Below are 6,000 nucleotides of genomic sequence, written 5' to 3' on the forward strand. Positions count from 1 at the left end.
GTTTGACGAGTGAAGTTAAACATAAAAACCCTTAGATTAGGCGAGTGAAACCTGATTTAAGAGAGGTTAGATTAATTAGTGAGTGAAGCTAATTCAAACTATCCTCAAAAAACCCCTAAATCACGAGATTAAGGTGAGTGAAGCCTTGAAATCAGATTTAGAACCCTTAGGTGAAAACAAACGAGTGAAGCTTGTTTAAACCTAAGACCAAACGAATCAAGAAACGCATCAAATGGTATCAGAGCTGTTGGTGTGATTATTGAGTCGTTATATCCTTGTTCTTGAGCAATCAAGAATCAATTCGTGCTAGTTTCTTGGTTCTTGTTCTTCTCGGCGCAGATCTGGACCAGTTGGAAGTTTTAGGTTACTGCAAACTATCTACTTGGTATTTTTCGGTGATTTTTTTTGGGTTGGATTCCTATTGGACTAAAATTATAGACTGTAAAATTTCGTGGTCATTGGATAAGTGACGCAAAATCTACAGCAACAAACTTTCGAGGGAAAATTACTGATTGTGCGCAAACATGGAGAATAAATCAACGATCACTCACTTGCTTGAACAGATGACTGTTTTGATGGAACGACACATTACGTTCATGCATCATAGGAAGAGTCTTGAAGAGGAGATCAAGTGTTTCAAGTGTCAAGGTAGAGGTCACTACAAGTCCGAGTGTCCTAATAGAAGGGTCATGACATTAACAAGATACCAAGCCTTAGAAGAGGAGGATGCTAAACTTGCTTTACTTCTAAAAGAGCAACGTGAAGGAGAGGAGAATGAATATGACTTTGAGGAAGAGTGTGAAGAGCAACCATTGTGTGAGGCAGCCCCGGATCACAACACACTTGTTTTGAGAAAGCTTCTCCATGCTCAATCTACTCCTTTGACTGATATGGCACAAAGGGAGAACTTGTTTCACACTAGATGCTTAGTGAATGGGCGTAGTTGTTCAGTTATTGTGGATAATGGTTCTTGTACTAATGCATGCTCTAAGAAGATGACGGATACATTGCAGCTTGAGACTAGGAACCATCCTAATCCTTACAAACTTAATTGGCTCACAAATGTTGGAGGAGTACATGTTTCGAAACAAGCATTGGTTTCTTTTACAATTGGTGAGTTTGAAGACAAAGTATGGTGTGATGTTGTTCCTATGGATGCATGTGCTTTGTTGCTAGGCCGTCCTTGGCAATTTGATCGTGATGTGATCTACCTTGCAAAGAAGAATGTGGTTTCAGTTCTACATAAAGGGAAAAGGATTGGATTAAAACCTTTACCTCCTAAATTCGAACCTATGCAACATGATGGCAGCAAGGTTATTTCTCTTTCTACATGTGATGAAGGTGGTTCAAGTAAAAGGAAGAAGAAAGACAAGCAGCAAGATAGAGTGCTTCAACTTGTTCGTAAGTCTCCATTTGAGATAGGTGACTATGTGTGGCTTTCTTTGAGTGCACAGAAGTTATACAACAACCGCAAAGACAAGCATGAATCCTTTGATGAAGGGCCTTTTAAAATCGTGCATAGGGATAATTATGATACATTTCAAGTGCTACTTGGTGAAGGCGTTTGTGCTTCTCTTAGCGCAAATGATCTTGTTCCTTGTTATGATGTAACTTGAGGACAAGTTAGTTTTCAAGAGGAGGAGTATGATGCGGATGCATTCAACGTTTCCTTTCTTAGTCCGTTTCTTTAATGTTTCTTAGATTAGATTTTGGCTTACAAGTTTTTACCTTTCACTTGAAAGGGTTTTTCTTGTTTTAAGCGTTAGGATTTTTATTTTGATTAGGAATTGTTTTGGTCTAGTGAGTTCCTATTTGAATTAGGACTTGTCTTTAGCAAAAGAGATTCCTAATTAGATTAGGACTTGTCTTTAGCAAAAGAGAGTTCCTATTTGAATTAGGACTTGTTTTTAGCAAAGTAAATTCCTAAGTGGATTAGGACTTGACTTTGGTTTTTAGGCGTGTCTAGGAGTTTTAGGAGGATTGAATACCTAATCTAAGTTGAATTAAGCTTAGTTAGTTTAGTCATATCCGAATTAGGAACTTGGGGATCAAGTTTCGGTTTTCTTAGGTTTTCTAGGTCAAATGGGATTCTAATTTAATTAGGATTAGTTTTCTAATTTGATTAGGTTTAGAATTAGTTTTGAGTCTATAAATAAAGGTTGTAAACTTTGAATTAAAGAAGAAGTTTTTTTTGTTGATTAAAGCTTTATTGCTTGTTAATTTGGAACGTTTCTTTCCAAGTTTTCTTTGTGTTTGACGAGTGAAGTTAAACATAAAAACCCTTAGATTAGGCGAGTGAAACCTGATTTAAGAGAGGTTAGATTAATTAGTGAGTGAAGCTAATTCAAACTATCCTCAAAAAACCCCTAAATCACGAGATTAAGGTGAGTGAAGCCTTGAAATCAGATTTAGAACCCTTAGGTGAAAACAAACGAGTGAAGCTTGTTTAAACCTAAGACCAAACGAATCAAGAAACGCATCACTTGGGGTTTGACATGTTTTAAGAGAGGGAAATTACTAATCAATCACCTTATTCTACATAATCAAATTTGGTCATAGCACATGTGCTTCGGGAAGGGAATTGAATCAACCAGGATTAATTACTAATGTGATTATATTCTCGACCAATTTTAATATGGAGATTAATATTATGGATTATGATCAAGGGAAAGGTTTGTTGATGACTTGATGTTATACTGTTGTTCTTTACAAGAATAACAAGTGGGTGAGGCGGGTGTGGATACTCATATTGATATCCACTTACACGGAGTACTATTATATGCAAGTAACTAAACCGCCCAAGTGAATGTAGATTAGAATCATGCAAAACTAATAATGATGTAGTATTGTGTACAAAATGTAAGATAATGAAGCTGAACTTTTGGACTTTGAATTGGCCCGACCCAAGTTTTTGAATTTGATGGGTTTTGGACGGCCTAAAATTAAGATTTTAATTATAATTTTGGTCCGCTCCTGAAAAATGGTGTAAACAACCTGCAATTTTTAGCTTAAATAGCAGGTTGTACACAATTTTTTTGGCCCGGACTTAAATGCACCAACTTTTTGATCACTTAACCTATAAGAAACCCTACCCTCGCCCCATCATAGATTTATAGAGGTTCTTATCTTATTAATTTCTTCAATTCATTATATACAAGTATATAATACATACTTAAAATATCAACTAATTGTTTTTACCAATACATAAATCAAAAAATTAATTTATGATCCAACATGTGTCTTAGTCCCTTAGATATAAACTAATGAAACAAACAATTAAGAAGGGGGTATATGGAGTATTTGTGAATTCTATTATAAACTATTTCCTTTGTTACACAATGTTCTTCACACTTATAGTATATTCACATACAAAGTATAAAATAGGGGAATAGAATAAATAAAAGTTGGCAGACTTGGCACATGTGATTATTTTTTTGTGGAAAGTGAGTATGAAATTAGAAAACTACTCATACGTAGTGACTTAGTTAGTCAAAATAAAGTAAAATGATAGTGTAACGTTAACAAAAAGCAAGAAAATAGAAAGAAATTGATGAAACTGCCTAAAATAAGAAGTAGAGATAATGTCCTGGGATGGACAGAGTATTAATTTGAATCTTATGAGAAAAGTGGCTAATAAAAGATTTGCAACTTTGCAAGTAACTGGCTTGGAGAGTGAGTTTGAAAGTTAAAATCCAACCCATTTTGACATAACTTTATACCTTAGTTTTATTATAATTATTACTCAATAACTAGGTGTGAAGCCCGTGCGATGCACGACTTTGTTTTTATCATTATTTAAGATTTATATCTTATTATATAATAATAATTTATTATTATTATTATATTGGTAAACTATTAAAATTGATACAACAATTCAAAAATAAAGGTGAACAAAAGTATTAAGTATATGATTTGCTATTAATAATAAAACATTTATAAAAGAAAAACTATCATCTAGAATCTCGAAAGTTGTTACATACATAATAAAAAAAATTAAAAAGCTTACATAAGTATTATTTGTTACTATCATCTAAATCTCTATTTCTTGAACATGTTATTTTATTATGTTTCAAAAGAATCCTTGATTCATAAAACTAAACCTGCATCACACACAAAGTACACAAATTAAAGTGTTAATATTAGTATACTATTAAATAATCTATAAGATAAAATTAGAAATAGTAAGAAATATCTAAATGAATTATATATATTCTAATAAATATATACCTCTACCTTTCTTTGATGTGATTTGGTCGGATGAATCATGATCCTTTTCCGTTGAATCGATATTATTAAAAGGGCGTTTTGCGGTTTCTTCAATGACTGTAACTTCATCTTTTGAAGTATCTTCATTATCTTTTATGACATCTTTATTCTACATCAAAATTATTTATGTAAAGTTGTAAGAAATTAAAATTTTAAATTCATGACTTCTTCATGACTTCTAAATAAACATTAAATACTTGTAACAATTATTTAGTACCTCAATGACACTTTTGTCAAAAATTCTCATCACTGTAAGAGTTTGTCGAATTATTGTACGATTATAAGTGGTGATTTTAACTTTGAACACTAACTGATCACTTCCAATGATATTTGCAATCATCTTTGGAATTTGTGTATCATCATCTTCATTGTTATTATCATCATCATTATGATCATTGATCTGTCAATTTTAATTGAAATAAGTGATAAAAGCATTTGTAGAACAATTTAATCTTTTAACTATTATTAAAACCTTTTCATAAGTATGAGCCTCAAAAAGAGTAATTGCATCTTGTCCTATTAGTTTCTTAGCTTCTTCATCAAAAACTACAAATATTGTTGACCCACTATGATCGATAACACTAAGCTCCAATCGATATCTGATTGAGAAAAAAAAAATAATGCATAAAGAAATTAGGCATTATATAATTTATTATTCGTTTAATCTATTATTGCAATATGGATAAAGAAGAAATTTGAAACAAATCTTGGGATGGGCCTTTCAATTTGTTTCTCACAAGGAATGCACCAAAAATCTGTTTTTCTTGGAGTGATACGTCTTTCACATGCTGGGCATGAGATATAATACCAACTATTTTCACTCATAATTGTATCCACTTTAGCCATGCAATAGAAGATCAAATCCTATATGATTTTAAAAATAAAATTAGGTTTGAATTTAAGATTTATCATATACTTCATATTAAGTATAATAAAGTGATATGTTAAAATATCTTTTCTAAATTTTTTTGTACATGATTATTAAGCGTTAAAATATCAACTTTTTTATAGTTGATTTCTTACGGTTCAATGTTGATATACTGAATTTCAAGTTTTCCAATGGTAGCATTATTTAACTTCTCACTGCATTATAATGATCATATATAAGAGATATATTTATGTAGAAAGAATAGCATAAAAATTAAAATTATTGAAATAACATACCTCCATAAAGATTTCAATTCATCAACCTCGGAAATTTGAAGATCAATATAAATTTTGGTTGATGTAGAAGTATTTAGATTAATTTTGCCTGTAAACAAAATGACAATGGCAAATTAGGTTATTCATTGTAAACATTAAAAAAAAGTTATTATAATGACTAATATATGATACTTACCATTAAAATATTTGACCATTGTTGAAGTAACAACTATACCAAAAGGCTTAGTAGAATCAGCAAGTAGGTCTTTTTGTCTTGAATAATCAGGAAATACATTATCCCAAATCTTTAATTGGATTCGTTGTCCCCTAACCATGATATCAAAATACAAATAATTTACTAATAAATCCAAAGTGAATCAAATATAAATTATCTTACAATAATAAATCTTAGTTTATCGTAATTGATAATAATAATATATAAAAATATATTAAAATAATAATTACCATTTGTCTTCTATTTCAATTGAATCTCCAATTTCGTTTACAGTCATACAAACCACATCTTATAAGACAAAGAGATGTACAAAAAAAAAAAAAAAGAAAGTAAAATGAATTATAACACTATAAGTT

The sequence above is a fragment of the Chenopodium quinoa genome, unplaced genomic scaffold (assembly GCF_001683475.1).
Source record: "Chenopodium quinoa cultivar QQ74 unplaced genomic scaffold, ASM168347v1, whole genome shotgun sequence".
Lineage (NCBI taxonomy): Eukaryota > Viridiplantae > Streptophyta > Magnoliopsida > Caryophyllales > Amaranthaceae > Chenopodium > Chenopodium quinoa.